Raw genomic sequence first — 23,118 nt, 5'->3', positions numbered from 1 at the left:
GAAGCTGACATAACCATTGATCATATCCTCAGCTGCTGTAAGAAAATCGCACAGACAGACTACAGAGGCACAACTACGTGGCCCAAAAGACTCATTGAAACTTATGCCTCAAGTACCACCTCCCAGTAGTAAAGAACTGGTGGGATCACAAACCTGCAAAGGTAATGGAAAATGAACACGCAAAGATACTGTGGAACTTCCAAATCCAGACTGACAAAGTTTTGGAACACAACACACCAGACCTCACAGTCATGGAAAAGAAAAAGGTTTGGATCATTGATGTCGCCATCCCAGGTGACAGTCACATTGATGAAAAACAATTATTATTATTATTATTATTATTATTATTATTATTATTATTATTATTATTTACAGCATTTATATTCCGCCCTTCTCACCCTGAAGGGGACTCAGGGCGGATCACATTACACATATAGGCAAACATTCAATGCCTTTTAACATAGAACAAAGACAAACAAACATAGGCTCCGAGCGGGCCTTGAACTCATGACCTCCTGGTCAGAGTGATTCATTGCAGTTAATTGCAGCTGGCTTGCTCTCCCGCCTGCGCCACAACAGGAAAAACTCAGCCGCTATCAGGACCTCAAGATTGAATTTCAAAGACTCTGGCAGAAACCAGTGCAGGTGGTTCCGGTGGTGATCGGCACATTGGGTGCCATTCTAAAAGATCTCAGCCGGCATTTGGAAACAATAGACATTGACAAAATTACGATCTGCCAACTGCAAAAGGCCACCCTACTGGGATCTGCACACATCATCCAAAAATACACTTCGAAAAGACACTTGAGAAGTTTTCAATTTGTGATTTTGTGCTACGAAATCCAGCATATCTATCTTGTTTGCTGTGTCATACAATGTCGTTGTGTCAATAATAATAATTTTATATCTTACCCGCTTCTCCTTGTGGCTCGAGGTGGGTTACAACATCACTAAAAACACATAATCACCATAAACATTATATAAAATGCACACCAGAGACCCTGATGGCGCAGTGGGTTAAACCCTTGTGCCGGCAGGACTGATGACTTGAAGGTTGGGTTGCTGACCTGAAGGTTGCCAGTTTGAATGCAACCCGGGGAGAGCTCAGATGAACTCCCTCTATCAGTTCCAGTTCCATGCGGGGACATGAGAGAAGCCTCCCACAAGGATGGTAAAAACACCAAAACATGCGGGCATCCTCTAGACAACGTCCTTGCAGATAGCCAATTTTCTCACACCAGAAGCGACTTGCAGTTTCACAAGTCTCTCCTGACATGAAAAAAAACAACACATTGAAACATATTTCTACAAATACATATATTAAATTACACAGAACAAAGATTAAAATATAGTGAACATAAGATGCAAGTTTAAAATTTGTGATTAAAACTGGCTGTGTGGGTCTGCCAAGAGAGATAGGTCTTCAGATGTGTTTTAAATTCTGACAGTTCGTTTAGCTATCAAATCTCTTCCGGCAGGTCATTCCACAGTCGTGGGGCGGCTGATGAAAAGGTCCTCTGGGTGACTGTCACCAGTCGCATTCTGGCGGTCTGGAGAAGCAAATTGTATGGGAGAAGGTGTTTCTGTAGGGAACCTGGACCCAGACCAAGTAAGGCTTTACGGCTCAATACCAACATTTTGTACTTTTCCCAGAAACTAATTGGAAGTAAGTGGAGTGACTTTAATATGGGTGTAATATGCTCACTCCTGGATATTCCTGTAACCAATCTGGCTGCTGTCTTTTGAACAAACTGGAGTTTCAGAACTTGGAACAAAGGTAACCCAGTATAAAGCTCATTGCAGAAGTACAACTTGAGGTCCCCACTGTGTGCAGTACCATCTTTAGTTTCTCCAAATCTAGGAAGGGGCACAGCTGGCTGAAATGGTGAGCATGCTTCAAAATAGCTGTGTGTGTGTGTGTGTGTGTGTGTGCGTGCATGTCAATAATATTCTCCACAGCCATGTATGCATCCACCGTAAGGACATTACACTTGGAGGACCATCATCCTCGGGTGACGATGGATTGCTAAGTAGTATGTGTGCATGTAAACGGTTTCTATATTATTTTGCTACCCTACAACCACTTATTCTCCATCAAAATTTTAAGTCAGATTCCATAGGAATCAAACTCACCTGTAGTTCTAAGCTGCTAAATTTGCACATTCCTAAACTGGGGAAAAAGAATCATTTTTGCCTCATGTTCCAAGGCATCCATGCAGCAAGTGACTCAAACGCAGCAGATTTAAAGTCCTTCCAGAATAGCTTCATTGTCACCAAATAGCTGCAAAGTTGCTCTACGGTGCCATCTAGTGACTACCAAGAAAATATGGATTAAGAGAAAGGCAGGAAAAATAGCTTTCGTAAGCAGACAATTTCCTATCATTCGTCACAATGCAACAGTTTCCCTGCGTAAAAATTACCCCACACATTTCTTCTGAATCTTGACTGCTGATGTGATCACCCAAAGGCAACTAATAACGGAATATTACTATCTCAGATGTAAAGAACTTGCCAGCTTGTGCAAATGATCCTTTTCCTATATTATTTTATTGGCAATGATACATCAGTGAAATTCGGGTGCTGTTTTATCCTGCCAACTTTGGTTGAAAACTAATGTCTTTATTGCCATTTTGATTAAAATTGTGGGATGGGGGAATAACTTCTCCAAAACACTCGCATCACCAGTTGATAATTGTATATTCTGAAACTATGCCCTTGGGCAGAGGAGAGGTTGGCACACCTTCCAATATTTTAAGGAAAGAAAAAAAAATCAAACTGTTGGAGTTCTTTCCTAGCTTATCTGCCTTTCCTCAATAATGTTTGCCATCTCTGATGTTGGATGGTCAAATGTGTACCAGTTTTCAGCTATGAAATGTTGGAGAGTACATGCATTCCTAGGGTCTGTTCATGGCGAGTGAAATTCCCAAAAAGTCCAGTTATGTAGAAATCTAGGCATGCACTTCGGTGCATGCATAGGGCCCCCTTTTCAGCCTTGTGAGATAAATATAATGACTAGACCATGTGGGAAAGGAGCACAGACAGTGGATATGAACTTTTCCCAATCTTCAATGAATGAAGATGCTGGCCATCCCCTTACAAATAAGCCAACATGAAGAACCTTTCCCCCACCCAAATTCACTTGAATCAAATCAGAAAATATTGGAATACTTCCTTGGATCACTCTCTTATTCTGTACTCCTATTCTAACAAAAACTGAAAGTAGAGAGAAAAAGCTAACAAGTATAATTGGTAAGTAATAGCAGCTAAGGAGAAAAGCTGGCCTTTGCCATCCAAGATGAAGAAGCCTGTTTTGGCCATGACCAGAAAGAAGGATAAGCAGAAGCAGAAAGAAGTATCTGAGTAGTACAAGCAACACATTTAAATTAATTGGCCCATTTATCTTAGGCTAGCAGTGCTGAGGAGCAGGACTAAACAGAGAAACCAAGTTAAGAAGCTGAAGTAAAAGAAAAACAGTATTTAAGGGAAAGCAAAGACTTCACAAAGAAGATGATTAGCAATCAAGTGGTAGACATATGGATGGCAAGTGACCATGCCACATAATGGGTTTGGGCAGTGTTGTTCATATTTTGTTATCATTTATTCATTTGATATATTTATTACGTCATCATTTGTGTTAGAAAGGTAATGAATTTTGAAAAATATACCCTGAAGTGATGGAAATTATCTCTTTCTATCCATTGTAGAATATTATATTCAGACCATCCCCGAACCAAACGTGGGGCACTGTCCACTGGATCTTCTCTCCACTTTCAATGATTATTCAAGGCCATGAAAGAAAGAAGTGTCAACCCATTAGATGACCTCACTGAATGTTTGGTGGTAAGGAGCTCTCAACTGACTCCTATTTTGCTGTCTCTTGTACTTAGGACCCCCTGGTGAGGACTATCCAGACATTGAGATTTTAGGGAGAGAACCTGTGATCTACAGCAGATCCCTTGTGATGTCACAGGAGATGGACACTGGGGATGTTTCTAGAGACAGTTCCCCATCATGTCACAAAGCGTGATAATTCAGCATCAACTATGGTTTCACAGAGCGCAGCATTCAAATAATTAAAAACACCAAGTGTTTTTGAGAAAGATATATATGCAAATAACCTTTTGTACAATGTGCTTTCACCTTGCTATTACTGTTCCTTGACCTGACAACTGGACAAGAGTAAACTCTGAGATCTGTCAATCCTAATTACATGTAACAATGGAATTAAAAATAAGAGTCAGAATCCTATATGGAAATTCATAAAGTGACTTATATGTTGAATAGTTTCATAATGGCAGTATCTAGTAAAGGGTGGATGTACATTACTATGCAGCAAGATCAGGAAAGTGACCATTTCACAATGGGTTTTGATGTACTATGAAACCAATGTGCATTGGATACCAGTGCACATGTGTTCCATTTTGCATCACAATCAATAAAAAAGGTTTCTTAAAGCTTCTGCTACTAAGTTAGGAATATGCAAAGTTGCATTAAATAAAAGGTCATACAAAGTGAGTTCTGGTGATATAATAATTTGAAGTGAAAACAATCTCCTTCCTGCTTAAATAATTGTCAACAATTTTGATTCCAATGAGGATCCACTCTATTTTCAGACACTGGGATCAAAATGGAGCTGCCATTTTAAGCAACCTGCTACTTCATCCTTTCATTTGCAGTTTTCCACCTTCACAGGGTATTTGCTTGAAAGGTCAAGGTAACAAAAGGCAAGAGGGAGTTCATCTCACTTGCCAGACAATCCTTCATGATGCAAACTAGGTGCAAAAGCTGAAATGGCAGGTCAAGAATAGTCTTTTCCTGCCAGTATCATAGGAAACTTAACTTCTCAAAAGCTAGCATAGCCTGTCTCAGATAATGAATTGTAAAATTGAAAAGATTTATCTCTCATTTAATTGAGAGCAAAAGAATTCAAAATATAGTTGAAATATATAATGAAAGTAATGGATCTTCTGTTTTATATAAACAAGAATAAACAAATATTCCTTATTCCTTTCCATGATATAAGAATTTCCTTCACTGCCAGACCTTCACACAACTTTACTATACCAGCGCAAATGTTGCTCAAGCATGACTGTCATATTTGTTGAGGGATTTTTCAGCAGGGGATTGTAGAGCTCCATCCAAAATTGGTTGGCTGCCCACTGGGATACCGCTACTGATATTTTATTCAGATATTATATTCAGCAGTCCATATTCCACAATTTAAAAGTTCACATTTAAAGTTGTGTTTCAAAAAAAACTTAAAAGTCTAGAATTGATATAAAGTGTGTGTGCCAAATTTCAGGAATAGAGTGTTGTAAGCTGTCAATCACTCTTGCCTGAAAGTTGCATTGCCCCTTCCCACCTAACAGAAGGAAACCAACTGTCAGCATGTAGTCGCAAGGAAGGATTGATAATTATATTTAAAGACAGGAATGAATATATCTTATTTTGGTAAAGTCTTTCACTGACATGTGTGTCCTCTTCTACCTGTTGTTAAGTGGCAATATGTGAAGATTTTTGAATATTTTCATTTCACACCAGAAACACACAAACCAACCAAACTTTCATTGCATCAGAGGCACTATTACAATTTCAGAAATTCCTCAACAAAATGCTATATTCATTTAAGATCCAGCTTAGCTGTTCAAGACTATCTTTCTTTATCTCCTACTAAGACTACCATAATAAGCTTTGTTGGTAATATCTGGAGGTCTTTAAAGGGAGTTTGGATAGTCATCTTTAAATAACGTAGTTCTGTACAGTATTCATATGTAACAGGATTGGACTAGATCACCTTGTGGATCCCCAGGTGCTTTGGCCTACAACTCCCAGAAATCACAGCCAGTTTTCCAGCTGTTAGGATTTCTGTATGATTCAATAGACACAATAGGAAAATAAACAAAAATGACAGCAGATTGGTAATCATTCAGGGCTTAGTCCAGCAGTAAACTGAGCTTCTGTGCACTTCAAATCCATTAAGAATATAATCGTGCCTCATGAAGTCCCTCACTGTTTACCCTTAGTTAAACCCTTTTTAGTTAGAGGGACTAATATTTTATGTTCAGTTTCTGGGGGGTCCTTCTAGACAGCCTCTTTGCATTTGAAGCCTCAGTCACCCTGACCCTTTAAGAATCCCCTAAGAGATTTCTGATTTTTGGAAGAGTCAGCCTTTTCGTGACTGGAAAATGAAGAAAGAGAAAAGCTGGAAGATCCATAAATAGCACGTCCAGCTTTATGAGTTGTAGTCAAGTCCAGTCACACCTGTATGCAAGTCCAGTCAGAGTTAAATATTGAGACCATCTTAGAGAAAGTTGAACACCATACAAGAAAGAGACAATAAGAAGAAATAAAGATTTAATAGCCTCATTTCAACTAGAACTGTATTTATCTCTTTTTACCTCTCCTCATAAAGACTTTGTAGTGAGACTCAGGAGGAGAGAAAGTCTAAAATTCTTGTCAGTTAATAAATTTTTGTTTGATTCAACTATATAGTCTCCGGTCTGTTCCCTATGCAGCCAGTTCAACTTCCAAGTGGTTAGGATAGGTGGGAGCAGAACAAGTATTTTCCTTCCTTATTCTGGATAGTAGTTAGCTACTTTATACATTTTACGATGGGAGGAGGCTTGGTGCTTGAACAAAATGACTAGACAGTGTGTGCTTCCCCATTTTTACCTTTTAAAGCAAGATTCCTGCACCACAGAGCAGAAGAAAGCTTTTTTTTCCTGTTCTATGAAACTAGCTACATATCCAAGACACCACAAGACTTCATTTGGTTCTGAGACTGGCACATACTACCAGTAGATAAGAATTTATAGATGGTAAATGATACAGCAGGTGGTCTACAACAAAGAAAGTACCACCAAACATTAACTGATGAATTTCAGTATCTTCTTGCAGCAAGTGGTGGAACTGGGCTTTTAAACAATTAATGATGCCCAGAGCATACTAAGGCCAACACTCCATGTCCCAGTGAATGGCTTACAGGTTCCCTGGACTGACCATTGCAAAATGGACTACCAGGGTTTACACAATGCAAAACCAAACAAAGGAAAGAAAGAAAAATGAATGTTTCAAACGATGCTATCTCTACAGTAAATATACAGTGGTGAAAAAACACTTGAAAAAAAGATTTATCAGGGTGCATTTTGTACCACTTGAAACTCCCTTTTTCTTCAAAGATATTCAGTGGTGACAATGCGACAGGCCTATTAAAATCTTGTTGCCACTTAGGATTTGGAGAGCTTTGGCAACAGAGGAGTTTACAACTCAGACAAATATTCATAACCATCTTTTGTTGTTCAGAATTTGTCATCCTCTCATCTCTGTTGAAGTCCGTTGGATGAGAACTTCACACCCGGGACCCATTCCTGTCTATGCATTATTGGAAGATGCATAGGCTTGTGCTTAGAAACACTCTCTGGGAAAGACTCATGAAATGAGAGGTTTGTAAGTAATGGAAGATATCTCACAGTCTGGCTGGTTCAGGGGATCAATTGTTATTTGAAACCTCTGGGAAACTTGCATCTCAAAAGTAGGTCAGGTAACAGAAGTGTTAGCTGAGAAGTTACTTATTTATTGGGATCAGCTGTTCCCAGTTCCAGGAAGTTCAGAGCTCAGCAGCTGCTTTGCGACCAAAGCTCTAAATGTCTAACAAATGCTGTCTATTAAGGATATTTTTAATAAAGGAATTGAATGTGCTTGAATTATTGGTCCATGAGGATTACAATGTTTGCTATATTGCACATTCTCTCCATGCACTTACCAGTGTTTTTCCTTTACAATTTTTACACATGTTCATAATAAAAAAAAACTTTTGCTGTATGGTTTTGGGGGTACATTATTTCCTTTTTCAACTGTCCATAAAACTAAACCAAGTAAAACAGTAAAGCTTTTCTCCACTGCCCCTGTTCCATTTGGGTAAAAAGCCCTCTTGGTCATGGGTGGAGTCAAACTGAAGACCTTCTCATTTACATATTTGCTATAAAGTTCCTCTCCAACTCTTTAGAAAAGCAGCTTGCCGATCTACTTGTGAACCCATCAACTCTTATTTTTTTAGGAGCCCCTGGTGGCATAATGGGGTAAAGCTGTGTAACCTGAAGGTTGGATTGCTGACCTGAAGGCTGCCAGGTTTGAATCCCACCCGGGGAGAGCGCGGATGAGCTCCCTCTATCAGCTCCAGCTCCATGCGGGGACATAAGCCTCCCACAAAAATGGTAAAAACATCCCAAAAAAAAAAAACATCCGGGCGTCCCCTGGGCAACATCCTTGCAGACGGCCAATTCTCTCACACCAGAAGCGACTTGCAGTTTCTCAAGTGATTTAGGTTGCTTCTGACACAAAAAACCCTCTTATTTTGACTTTTTCTCCAATCAGCCCCCTTGTGCTTGGACTTCAGATACTTTCAGTTCAGCATTTGGATTCTTCAGGCCTGACTATATTCCATGACCTGATCTGTCCTGTTTTTATTTTAATGGGGGCTTTGTTTTAATGGATTGTTTGCTTTTCTGTCTATTGGACTTTCTGTCCCATATGTAAGCTGCCCTAAGTCTCTTCGGAGAGATGGTGGTGGGGTATAAGAATAAAGTTGTTGTTATTATTATTATTATTATTATTATTATTATTATTATTATTATTATTATTATTATTATCATCATCACATGCTGTGTTATCCCAGTCTTTGGATTACACTTGCCTGAATCTGCTTAGACTCTGAATTTAAATGATTCCCCACATCATAAAAGTTGCAGCCAGTCAGAAGCACTTTCTGAAAAGTCCTTCTATGAACCAGTTTACTAAAAGTTTACAATGGGACTTCTCTAGTGCTGAGTTCTCAGGAGTGAGGCTAGTCCAAGGTAGAGATACCCCCACTGTAAAGGACTCTGCACCTTGGCCCAATGTTTTTTCTCTGAAGTCCATATTGCAGCTCTGAGTGGGGCAACACATCACCAACCTACTAAATGCTTTAGTATCTCTTCCCATGTTCAACTGCAAAACCACAAGGATTTTTAAGGATATATATAAACCTTTTCCAAAGCTGTCACATGCTGTTTTATGATGCTTCCCCTTCAGAAAAAATCCAACACCCACCACCACACCCAAAATGTCCTGAGCTGTGACTGAAAGTTACATGTTGTCACATCTGGTGACCATAATGATGGGATGCAGTTCTTTGAATGAGACAAAAGTGAGCTTGGGTGCACTTCCAGGTTTTGTCTCCACCCTGATGTGCTTTAAAAAGGTATTACTCTTTAAACATCATGGATTTCAACTCTGAGGGGAAAAGAAGGAGGGGTATTGTTTCCAACACATGTTCATTCCATGTGATTTCCCCATATTTTGTCTCTTCCATAATGAGCCATGCAACAGCATGCCTTCCAATTGTCCCAGTTTGGAAGCACCACTGTTGTCCCACTTTTCCTCTGTTGTCCCACTTTTTCAACCCCTCTTAAAATATCTCTGTTTCTTTCTTCTCCTCCCACTTTCCCCTCCTTGGCCTTAGCATGCTGCACATGCTACAAACTAATGTCAAGGTGCAAAAGTATGCACGCAGTAGGTTTAGACAAAGCTAAACTGCTGCAATCTCACCAAGAGTATGTGGTTTTTTTCTCATTACTTGACAACACTGTAATATAGTTTGGTTACAAGTGTCCCAGTTTTCATCTGTAACATGTTAGAGGATAAATAAAAGAAAGCTAATGCTTGGGCCCTAAGACCTGTAGTTCAGTTTGGGACGTAGAAGTGCATGACAGCCCTGTACTAAATCAGCAACAAAGATTAACTTTCACTAAAATGGATGCAGAAAATTATTTTTGTACTACCACCTCTTCTTCTTCTACCACCTATCCAAATATCTGCTGAAACACTGTAAAGGGGGGGGGTTAATTTAAGTTACTTGAACCAGCTAACACCTCCAGAGGGTGCAGTGGCTTCTTTTTATTACAAAGATGCAAATAAAAGGTTGCCATGCAAAATGCTGCCCTTATGTTGCCCCTCAAAAAATGGAGCAGGGGCAGCGCAGTTTCATCCAACTGCCCATTTTTCCCAAGCACTAAGCAATAAAACAATAAATGTCAGAAAAATCATTTACAGTCCCTGAATATATAGACGCACTAGGCTGGGACCTCTTATGTCCTTGGAACACCAACAATTCTACAATTGGGTACAATCCAGTCTATTTATCTACTTGGCTGCTTTGCTATAGATAGGTAAAGCTGGCAGGCATAGACAGTAGTTATGGCCAAAGGTACCTTGGGTATTGTGCACATTTGTTCAAATTGACTTTTTAAAAACCTTAAGGAAATTGTGGCGTTAAAGAGCTTTGGCAGCAGACCTGCACCAGCTCTACATGAAACTGCCTCAGCAGTCCTATATAAAGGTGATCAGGAATGCCATAAATATTCATGTAAGTGTCATTTTAATGGCTTAAGGCTAGTTGGAAGTATGTGCAACATTACGGTCCAAATCTACTGTTTAGTTAACCATATGTCCTACTTTACACAGAACTGTCCTCTGCTGAAAGGTGTTCTGTTCTTTACTAAGGATGGAAAGGATATTCAAAAATATTATTTTAATTGTCAAAGAGGTGTTTTGAAGAATTCTGGACTGGAAATAATCTTTGCATTTGGGGACTTCTGTACAAATTACACACATGGTTGTTTTGTGCAGAAACCAGCATCTTTCGCACTGGAAATGATATTTCTACTCTACATAAAAAGCCATTTATATTGCACAAAATTCATACATGAATGTTTCACATAAAAACAGCATTTTTATACAGAAAATCTGAGCAAAAATAATATTATAAAATGTTGTTTTCTATGCAAATAAAATGTTTGAATTTTGTGCAGGATTAGTCTTGAATAGGCTTTGAGAACTGAGTGTTTTTGAAGATTTTCACAATAATGTCTGAATCTATTGTTTCCTTCAAAAAGAAACTAAGTGATAATTTACTTCTCTATACTCTACTTGAAGGGCCCATCCCAAGTCCTGTTTAAAATATAAAGGATCATAGGAAGACAGAGCAAAGGTCTTGACCATGTCCATCAACAGCTGGAGAATAGACTCAGATGATAGTGAGGACCAAGGATGCTTCGTAGATCTACTGTTGCAGGTGCAGTGAATCCATTCTTGCTTTTATTACTGCTCCTTCCACAGCTCTTTTGAGGTAAACAAGAGTCTCTATACCAGTGGTTCTCAACCTGTGGGTCCCCAGAGGTTTTGGTCTTCAACTCCCAGAAATCCTAACAGCTGGTAAACTGGCTGGGATTTCTTGGAGCTGTAGGCCAAAACACCTGGGGACCGACAAGTTGAGAACCACTGCTTCTCATTTTTGGTAATGCTTAAACAGCTACCTTTTCTCAACTTCTGCAGTAACTCCAGCCCCATAGTTCCAGTATATAGAATTGTGTGTAAATGGTGTCTTGTGAGCAATATAAATTAGGTAAGGTTCAAAGTCTAAAATATGGTAATGCGTTTTTCAAGTTATTACATTGCAAATACTAAACATACTACTGTATTTGTAAAATATAATAATTCACAGACAAATGCATGCATCAATGAAGAAAAATGATTCTAATAAGCAATGGCATCAAGAGAAGAACAAACATTTCATAATAAACTAATGCAACAAGAATGGTTTGTTCTTCATCAGGACACCCATTAATAATATCATGTCCCACAATAAGGCCTGGCAGACTGGTGATGGGTAATATAGTATCATGCTTAGCAGGTTGGTGATGCCAAGCATGATGGTTATGAAAAGTATGGAAGGGGTTATTCTCCTTCCTCGTTCTGAAGGTCAGAGTAATCTAACTGTAAGAGCTTACAGGTTGCAGTGATCAGGGACAAGGCTTGCAGACCCAGGATGCAGCTGTGGTCAGCTGCATAAAAAGAGCCTGGGTAGAGAGTGCTGTTAGAGAACAAAAGTATTTCTTATACTTGGTTGTGGACATCAGTGGTATGCTGACCTGTATCATAAACTCATTAACTTTGTACCTTGATGAATCTTGAACCATGATGATAATCTTGTTGGTGAACTCTATTGTTTTTGTATCTTATTGTGGACTTTGATGTACTTTGAATCCCTCAACTGACTTTTGACTATGGATTTTGGATTACCCTTGAACTTTGGCTTATCTGGTTTATTATTTGACTTGAGCTTTGGAACTACAGACTCTTGAATATTGGAACATTAATCAGTGAACCCTTGGCATCTGACTCTTGGACTGCAACTTTGACTACTGTGTACTCTTGACCCTGAACCAGTGTTAGTAGTACACTACTTGTTCATGAGATTTTGCTTTATATATTCATGTTTGAATTCTTATCCTTATGTTTGAATTTAGACCTTGAAACAGCCAAATTGTTAAGTTACTGCTTTAAGTAAAATAATTTTTGTTAATGTGGGATTTGTGTATTAGTAGTGTTTAAATGAAATTTGTGTCTTGCCTGTATTGCATGCTGATTGCATCATCCAGAGTGTACTATAGTCTGGAAAGAGTTAATTACTAGGAAGCTGTGATGACCTTGATGTGTGGCTGGTACCAGGGGAGTGTACAGACACAAGTGTGTATGCATTACTGATTACATCAGTTCAGTTCTGAGTTAAGTCGAGTGCTGTCTGCTGAGAAGTCAAGTCCTGTGTCCATTGTCTTCAAGTCTGTTTGTCTTTATTACTGCTTTCAGTAAAACTTGTATATAGTTTTACCATCGTCTCTGATGTCTCTTCGTGCTGTGTTCCTCTGACTCCACCCAACTGCTGCCGTGCTGCGTAAATTACTCTGACATTTGGTTATGGGCCCAGATCCCAGTTCCTAGACTGGACCAAAGCACAGACTGGACCAGATTTCTGGAGTTTGGAGTGGAGAAAAAGTTGGAGCTGCGAGTGCGACCAGAGACGAGACCCGCTGTTCTGGTGACACACGCTGGGTGTTGTCTTGATTAATCTCTGCCTGCATATCGGCAGAGCCCTGGATCCTGACAAATAACTACATTGTTTTTAACAATCCCAGAGAATCTTTGAGCTTCAACCTGATGTACCACTCCATTCTCTTACAAGGGGAAAGTAAGCGTTCAATAGTGACTTTGAAAAAAGATAGATGAATATATCACTGTCATGGAAACAAGTCACTATCTTTCCCAAACAACGCACACCCACACTGCAAATAATACCCCAACAAGCAAGGAAACAGCCAACCCACTCTTTGCCTCTCATCGTCATTCAACTGCACTGCTTTGTAGTTATGCGCCTTCAATTTTAACTCCATCTTATGGCAACCTTGTCATAGGGTTTTCTTTCCAAGATTTATACAGAGGAGGTCTGGTTTTACCATTGAAGTGCTATAACTTATCAAAAGTTCCTTTTATAATGTAGGCTTCCTGTAGGCTATTTTTTTAAAGTGGGCATTTAAAGGAAGAAGAGTGGCAATCCCCTTGTTGGTCTGCCTCTCTTTGATTCTGCTCTCTTATAAATCATTTCCACCTAGCTTATAAATCATACTTCCACCCCATACCCATGAATTGGAGATCTGAATGTCTGCAGCAGATAGTCTCTTGCAGACCTTCAAACTTCACAGCTGTCATCAAAGTGTGGTGAAAAACACATTCCCATTACCCCAGATTGAAACTCATGTCCAGTAAGTACAACACAGGGATATAACTTTTTTTTTCTCAGAAAGAAAATATCTTGTGCTGTTCATAAATGGGATGCAATCTGGAGATGTGTTTTCTTCATAAAAGGTTACCAAAGACAAACTATTAATATTGGTATTTTGAGATTTGTTATTGAACAATTAAGATACCATATAAACCACAGTAAATGGATCTGTGACATATTTCTAAAGAATAAATGTATGGATATTGGAAATGTGGAGAGGCCAAGGAGATGTTTCATAATTAAACACATATTAATGCCTTTATCTCCAAGAAAGCTAATCATGGCAGAATGCCACTACAACATGTGGCAACATTTGCTTATAACTTGGAGAATTTGCTGATTAAAGAGTGTGAGTTGATTAATTATCTGATCTTTCATTGATTCATTGATGATTGATTAATGCATCAATTACATTGAAATGCATTTGCATATTGTGTAAGCCACAGTAGTTATGATCCCTACTTCAATGCTGAATGAGGTGTAAAATAAATAAGATAAAGGGAACTGTAGTCAGGCAGGTGTTCTTGGATCAGCACTCCATGATATCTCATTAGTCGTGTTGCTAGGACCATTGGATCATGCAGTCTAATAAAAGCTGGAGTGCTATAGTTGCCCATCTAAGCTCTATATTCCATAAATAACTAGGCAACAAAGTACATTATAGTCATCATCTAAAAATATATTCTTACTGTATTAAAATGTGTGTGCAAACATATTTATAATTCAGAGCAGCCTTTTTCACCAGGTGTTCTCTAGATATGGTGAGATTCCAGTCAAAAAGACTTGAAGATCAATAGACAGCAGAAAGATGTCATGTTTGCCTTCAAGCTGATTATTTACGGTAATTTGAGCAAAAGTATGACTTGCCCAATATACCTTGGTACATTTCCGTAGATAAGTGGGGGTTCCAACACTCAAGCCATTGCAAAACACTGGCTTATAGGAAGGCTGACATAGTGGTGCTGTTTGTAGATCTAAAGAAAGTTACTGTTTTGGACTGTGATTCTCAGCTGCTGCCACCACCCAGGAAGCATGGCAACTGACCATGCTGACTGAGAGATGATGGTAGTCATGTTCTAAAAAAGCAACATCTCAATGACCTGGATATTCACTTAAGTCTATCTTAAGATAGCACTGTTCCATAGAGCTGAGGGTAACATGGTAGCCCATCCTCAAAGAAGAATGATTTTCACCCTGAATATATTGTTTTGTTATTGTTGTTGTTGTTCCTAGGTTGCCTTTCCATGGACCATGTTCAAGTCAGCACATAATGTCAATCAATGCCATTTAGGGGCTGTGGGTGGTTGTGGCTGTCAAAGTATGTGTGTGAGGAGATGCAATTTCCCAACCATTCAAATTTTTCAGCCAAAAGTTCTTACATGAAATTTGTATCTAGCCCTACAAGTCCTCTTTGCTTTTAATGAGACTTTGTCATAATTAGATTTTGTTGGATGGTATCGTAAGTCACTGTGGTACATATGTACTTTAACTGGAAATTGCTACAGATACAACCACAGTGGGAACATCATGCCTGTCACTATAGTGGATGTTCACTCATCTCACAGTGAGTTACAAAGATCCCATGCTGTTTTACCTCCGTGTATTTTCCACTGCCAGACTATTGCCGAGACTTCTCCAAACCAAATATGTGGTAGAGGCCCACCCAGTGAGATTGGATTTGTTCTGGATTTTGTTCACTGTAAGGTAAAAATGTCAGGAAAAGAGAACAAACTGAACTGAAAAGTGGAGAAACAGTATCTTTTCTTCCACCATGTCTTCAGGTTTGATGATAATAGTAAGTAAGCCTGAGGTTCACATGAGGAGATCCTCTGGGGCACAGAATGGACACTGTTTAGATTATCTGATGTTGTTCTATTTGGTCCTGAAGCTGAGAGGACTAAAAAGGCAAGGCTCAATTTTTCCCCATGTAACTGTGCATGATTTCTCATTTCTGCTTCCTTTTCTCACACAATGGCTGTCTTATAGCCAAACCCTGTTACTACCTGTTGTAAAGATACGTAATTTACAGGTAATTTAGGAAAATACCCACAAACATGTACAAAATCCTCATTTCACTGTAACTGTTGGACCACACAATTAAAATTAAGAAGTGGTTGTTTCTTCCAAAGTAAATGGCAGCAATATCTCCAGCCCATCTCATTTTAGAAATTAAGCATACACTTAACACCTCCCTTGACTGCATTCCAAGAAAAGAGTCCAAATTGGAGACTTAAATGCTAATGGGTCAGACTTCACATTACATGGAATACATATCTGTTTTTTAAGGAGCCACAAAAGGAGAGAAAGTTGGTCTGAAATTTAAACCACAGCGGAAACAGACAGAATGGAAGAGGAGCATGAGCAAAGATATGGACTGAATGAATTTGAATGCTACAAATGGAAATGTCCCCAATGCTTAGTTGTCCAGTTCATTTTCAGAGTTATTTAGATATTTATGGAGTCCATGCAAAATTCTGATCTGAAATTTAAACTAAATTCTAGTCCTTGGCAGATGTAGATTTCTGGAGAGTTATTCCAGAAGGAACAAGTGACTGTGTTTGTGACACAGTTTATATTCATTGCTGCAATTTGTCATCCTAAGCCACTGGTTCTCAACCTGTGGGTTCCCAGGTGTTTTGGCCTACAACTCCCAGAAATCCCAGCCAGTTTACCAGCTGTTAGGATTTCTAGGAGTTGAAGGCCAAAACATTTGGCAACCCACAGGTTGAGAACCACTGTCCTAAGTGCTCTTTCTACCTGTGCAATCTGCATGAAAGGACTTCATTTTTAATGAAAATAAGAGTCCCTGGTTTTTATTCACATTGTGCCAATGGAAGGGAAAAATCTCCTTTGGTTACAGTAATATAGGAAGAAGGAGATCCTTAACACACAATAAATATGCTAAAATGGCCCTTGTGCCTGCATTTTGCTGGCAGGATCCCCAAGAATATGCATCTTGCTTCTATTACTCATAGGCACTGGTGGCCACCAGCCTTTTACTTTTAGAAAGATTGACACATTGCCATAAATTCTTTCCTGAGACTGGCAGTTATTATGGCAACACTGTTCCCATTGCTCTAGTTAAGATTGTGTCTGCATTGAAATTATAAGCCCCTATTTTCAGGAGTTTATATCATAGCTATAAACATCTGCTGTGGGGGAGAAAATTGGCATTCCCCCTCACTGCCCTAAAGTCAGCCAGTCTCTTGGAGTTCTCCCTCTTTCCTTCTCTTTCTTTCACCTGCAGTAATAACAGCCTGGGGTTTTACATTGCATTAAAGGAAAAAGGAGGCTGTTCTGCACACATTATGATATGATTTGCTCATACAGACTATGAATTTAAGGCCTGTGCTCTAGGTGTATTCGCTTTAAGAACTAGCACAGAAGGAATTTTAAAAAAACCTTTTCTAGTTCTGGACTAGATTTAAAAAATCTGGGCCCACTTACTGGAATTGCAGTAGTCTTCATTAAACAAGAATAAGCAACAGTTCCATATGCTGTGGGCTATTGTTTGCCAGCAAAAGTACATTGCATGTTTGCTACGGAGTCGACATGTTAAGTCATTGCAAATGGTGGCTGTCTCCATGTGGTGAGCCATTCCTCTGTAGCAGTTTACTTTAGAAATCAGACTATGTTCTATAGTGTATTTGGGCAACAGGTTACACCACAGACAGAATTAATGCACTTTGACATCACTTTCATTCCCATGTCTAATTTTCATTGCTCAATGCAATAGAATCAGTGGACTTGTAGCTTTAGAACAGGGACTCTCCAACTTTTTAAACAGAGACAGTTCATGGTCCCTCAGACTATGTGGGGGGACTATAGTTTGAAAAAAATGAATTCCTATGCATACTGCACATATCTTAGTTGTAATGCAAAAAAAAACCCCTCAATGAAAGAACAAAACAATATTTCAAATGAATAGTTTTTACCAACATAAACTTACAATTGTTTCAATGGAAAGTGCGGGCCTGCTTTTGACTTATAAGGTAAAGTTCTGTAGGATTGTCGTTGTGTGCCTTCAAATCATTTTAGATTAAGGGCAACCCTAAGTCAACTGTTTAGGGTGTGGGCTGGGTAATTATTATTATTATTATTATTATTATTATTATTATTATTATTATTATTATATTCCACCCTTCTCCCCAAGAGAAAGGTAAAGGTAAATGTTTCCCCTGACGTTAAGTCCAGTCATTTCTGACTCTGGGGGTTGGTGCTCATCTCCATTTCTAAGCCGAAGCGGCGGCGTTGTCCGTAGACACCTCCAAGGTCATGTGGCCAGCATGACTGCATGGAGCGCCATTACCTTCCTGCTGCAGCGGTACCTATTGATCTACTTACATTTGCATGTTTTCAAACTGCTAGGTTGGCAGAAAAGAGCGGATTACAGTATATATAAACAGATACAGGCCTTGTTCAACGCCTTGTTACAATTCAATGAGAGACACATACACAGACAAAGACAAAGGCTTCTTTCATTTCCAGGTCTGGAAGCGATGCTCATCTCTAGCTCTGGAGGAGGTACTCTTCTCCATTTCCAAGTAGAGGAGCCTATGTTGTCATTTTCTGGTCGTCTGGCCGGCATGACTGCATGGAGCATTGTTTTGCCTTTCCTACCTAAGTGGTACCTATTTATCTACTTACATTTGCATGTTTTTGAACTGCTAGGTTGGCAGGAGCTAGGGCTAACAGTGGGAGCTCACATCGTCCCACGGATAAGAATTGCTAACCTTCAGGTCAGCAGTTCAGCAGCACAAGGGTTTAACTCATTACGCCACAGTGGCCCCAAGGTAAATGGCCTTGGAGGACTTTAGTCTGGCCCATGGGTCTTAGTTTGGGGACCCTTGGTTTGGAACATGTTTAGCCTTCCCTGCCAGATAGTGCTGGTGTCTCACTGCATTAACTGGTGTTGTTTCAAACTCCATTAATTCTTTACACCACAAAGCAAAACTTAAGGGGCATCTACATCTATCAGGGGAAACCTTTACCTTTAAGCTTTATAGGTTTGATATGACTTGTGGATTTGTATGGCTGAGTGGAGATTAGTACCTGGATTGACCAACTCATAGTCCAACACCACTTTGTTACATGATCTCCTAAAATGCCTTCATTTTGATGGCTTGGCCATGTTAAAACATACTGCAGTTCAGATGCAATTTTGGAAAAATTGTACATTAATAATAACAGCAGTCTAAGAATTTCAATAATATAATAAGCAGATGGTGGCTAAGCATGAATAGATTGCTAACTGATCCCCAACATGTCAAGAGTACAAATAAACATTTGCTTTATACCAGCTTGCTGTAACATCTTGTTACATACTTACAGGGTTACAGCTGTGTAGCAAATGAAGGATAATCATTTATAAAACCAGATTCAGATTTGCATGGAGATATTGTTATTTTGAAGGACGCTGGAAAACTAAGTAGTTTAACAACCTTAGGATTGGCAAGTTATGATTTCAGTAATGGGCAAAATACATTTTCTATGGTAACATTCAAGACAATGAGACTAATTTTTGAAACCCCACACATTCAATTGATAAAATAAGCTTCCTTCCTTTAAAGGAAATTAAATTTCTACCAATACTGAGCTTTTAACTTGTGTCTTCCCTTCTTTCCTTTCCTTTCCCTTTTCCTTTTTTGTTCACATGGCATGAATTTCTTCTTCTTGACTTTGAAGTGTAGGTGCACATGAAATATCTCGTAGCTGCACACACAGTGAAGTAAAATTTTAGTTGATAATGTTGATCTGTGGTAAGAAACTAGTTCTACCAAGCAGAAGCAGGTCTTTTGAAAAGATAATTGATCTTAATTGTAAATTTAAGAGCAATCCAACCCAAAATATTTTACAATATACCACAGTTAACTCACAACAATATACTTTTGTTGGAAAAATCAATTGAATATCAGCACTGATCTCTGTCATACTACATATTTACAGTGGGCCCCTGGTATTCACTTGGTTCCAGGACTCCCATTGATACCAAATTCCATGGATGCTCAATTCCCTTTATATAAAATGACATAGTAAAATGGTGTTTTTTATGGGAAAAAATGGAAAAATCAAGATTTCCTTTCTGGATTTTATTTTACAGTTTCAATCTATGGATGGTTTAATCCATGAATGTAGAATTTGTGGACACAGATGGCTGATTATATAGAATGTTGATACACTTAAATTCCCATGGTTGCATCCTATGGAAACCTGGGATATTTCATGAGGTATTTAGAATTCTTGGCTGGAGAGCTGTAATGTCTCACCAAACTACAAATCCCAACACTTCTTAGGATGCAGTCATTACCGCTAAAGAGGTAGGAAAGACCAATAATTGTAAAGTTTGATGGGGGCTGCTATGTACACTGTAGCTAAACATAAGAATGGTTTGTGGATTTGGAATGTTATTATATTTTGCTGCGTTGCCAACAAGCTACAGCTGTATGTGTCTCCTAGTAATATAAGGGATTTCTGCCTGTAGACCAGAGATATGTTTGAAGGTTCTGCACTGACAGGATTGGACTAGATGGCTGCTAAGATCTCTTCCATCTCTAAGATTCTGTGTAAGTTACACTATATAATCAAAATAGTTATAATTAGAAAGAGGAACTTTTATTAGAAATAATGGAATAAATATTTCCTGCCTTAAAAACACCTAGAAACATAACCCAACTGCTAACAAAAAGTTTGAAACTGAAGTAATTATAATGGAAAGAAAAATCTGAAGCTGTGCTTGAAAATCTCCAGCCTTCATTCATATTAAATTTGTTTCAATTCCAAAAACTCTGCCTGGAATAGACTCATGTTGGTTCACTATTGATATTAGGAAAATACCTTTAGATTGAAATTCCTGCTGTCTCTTTTATGGAACATGTAGCTGAAAATACCTTTCCTGGGGTGACTCATTTTTTTCTGGACAGAATTGTGAGCTCAATCGATCATTAGACACTGGTATCCGTATCTGGCATACTAAGTCTAATTCACCAACATCAGGATTATCAACACATTGTACGGTCTGCTTGGAAACATCTATTTCAATCAGCATCACATATCTAGGGAAACAGCCAAAAATAATATAGACAGTCAGTAGACTGTAATATTCTCTCTGCTGACAGAAAACCACAGAACTCTAACATCTGCTTTTCCTCTGTCTAAGCTATCAGGATTTATTACCTTGGCTTCCAGGTGTGCACTATTTCTTGTTACCCTTTGGTGTTTGAGAATCATATGTAATCTGTTTCCAACCACATCAGAATGAGGTGCTTGTTCTCTTTGGCATTCAAATGGAGACCAAAGGAAAACGAAGTTGGAGACTAGGAGGAGAACAAAAATAGGATTCTGCAAAGAAGAGCATGAATGGTGTTAGCCATATAAGGAATCGATCACTATGGAAACATCAAGGCTGCAAAACTTTGAGTACTGTTGTACTGGGACAGGAAAAAGTCTAAAAAGTTGTAGAGGAATTACAACATTTTCGAGAAACTATTGAAGGAACCACATGCAAAGAAAATAATTGATTTGTTTGTTATATAGGAACAGGCATGCAAAAATATCTATTCATGCTCACATTCCTTTTACTTTCTCTTTGACTTACTATGGTATTTGTTGTGACAATGTTCAGAATCATATAGAAGTCTTATACATTTTTCTCCAATGCAAAACGTGTACATTCAATGTAAGGCTATGAATAGAAGTAGAATTACATATGTGATGCCACTATGGATGCAAGTGTGCACCTATACATCAATATACATATGCTTTTGTTTTCATGTTTGGGCGTATATTCAGTTTCATAACTTAATCAACCAATATATCCATTTGTTCTGGCATCCCATGTGCATTTATCCAATCTTGAATTGAGTGTCGTACTTTTTCATTAGACAAAAAATGTCTAATCATTTCCATAGGGGAACTTACATGTGTGTTAAACAACAGTAGATTCTGTCCATTAAGATTTATAACACTAGACTACCTGCATTTGTTTCAATACCTGATGGATTTCTGTTGATTACCACATAGGATCTCCACCTTCTAACCTTTATTCCTTAAAGGAATCCTTATTACTTTAAGATTGTTCTGCACCTTCCCCTGTCTTGTTCAAGGATGGACAAAATATTTTGCTATACTTAAACTTTCTATTTTCCTTCCCCTATTCTATTTCACCTGGCTTTCAGTCATCTTTTAACTCTGGCAAGAAGATAGCATCCTTCAATACACCTAAGAGCAGCAGAGTAGCTTAACTACCTCATCAGACAAGGCTTTTTAAGCATCTTAGAATGCGTCACCAGCAGTCTTGTGATTGTTACATACGCTGCCCATCCCATAGCATTGCTAGACTTCCAGCGGAAGCCCCTCCCACAACTGGAGTGGAACAACACTCCAGTTGTCCCAACATGGGAACATGCCCATGTTGGGCTGGCTCCAATGGAGCCAGCATGGATCCTCAGCACTCAGGTGATGCTCCCCACATGTGATAAGGGAAGCATTGCTGTGAGGGAGCTGTGCGCAAGGCAATGGATTTGCTCCACTGCCACTCTTTTTTTTCTGTGAAGCCATGATGTAAGCAGTAATTCATGGTGTAAGCAGCAAGTCCATAAATTAATGAAACTTGTTTTTGTAATCTAATTATCTGTGGAAAAAGTATGGCCTTGTAGATATTGATGGCATACTGTTCTCATGATTCTTCACATTGGCTATGCTGTCTAGTTCTGATGTAGTGAGCTGTACTTGCCCTCCCATTATTTAATCCATTATTTTGTTCCTCACTGTAGCCAATTAATCTGGAAAGCTCAGAGCAGTATTTTGATTCCTTCCACAGATGTATTATATTCTGGGATTATGTTGATATTTCCCTACAAATGGGCTCTGATTTATGGCAGCCCTATCACAGTATTTTCTTGTCAAAGTTTATTCAAGGAAGGTTAGCCACTGTTTTCCTCTGAGACAATATCATTTGCCCAAATTCACCCAACTGGTTGCCCATGGTATGTGGTTATTCAAATTCTGGTCTCCAGAATCTTAGTCCAATATTCAAACCATAACATAAACTAACCTTTCTAATGGTATCTCAAATCAAACAAGTTGATCAATAACATGGACAGAAATCTGCATTCGGGGCAGTCAGAGAAAAGAATGGTTGTGATAAATCACCAGGGATGGGAACCACATGGACTTCCAGGTGTTGGTAAACTAGAATTTTTATTGTCCTTCTTCCCTTGCATGTTGAAGGTAGTGGCAATTCCACAATATGTGGAACCCCCCCCCCCCCAACACTCTCTTTCATATTAAACAAAGAAGAGAAAGTAGAGTCCTCATTTGAAGGGTAAATACATCATCCTTCAGGCAGTTGTTCATAAAGCTGAATGTTTCTCTATACAAAACTATCCATGTGCAGAAAAAGGAATCAAGAAAAAACTTTCAGTTTAGCCTGTTTACAGACATGGGGATACATATTTTAAAATGGT

The 23,118-nt window shown here is 38.8% G+C and overlaps 1 long non-coding RNA gene across 2 annotated transcripts in view; it reads right to left on the bottom strand.

Moving 5' to 3' along the window:
* Window positions 1-23,118, bottom strand: part of LOC134298798 (uncharacterized) — a 56,015-nt gene that overhangs the window by 10,697 nt on the left and 22,200 nt on the right. For both annotated transcript variants that reach the window (XR_010005881.1, XR_010005880.1), the window contains exon 2: window positions 20,828-20,992. This is a non-coding gene — a long non-coding RNA (uncharacterized LOC134298798). The remainder of the gene's footprint in view (window positions 1-20,827; window positions 20,993-23,118) is intronic.

The sequence above is a fragment of the Anolis carolinensis genome, chromosome 4, assembly GCF_035594765.1.
Source record: "Anolis carolinensis isolate JA03-04 chromosome 4, rAnoCar3.1.pri, whole genome shotgun sequence".
In the NCBI taxonomy this organism is placed as follows: Eukaryota; Metazoa; Chordata; class Lepidosauria; order Squamata; family Dactyloidae; genus Anolis; species Anolis carolinensis.
Note: the sequence above shows the minus strand (reverse complement) of the source record. Positions and strands in the feature narration are given on the sequence as shown.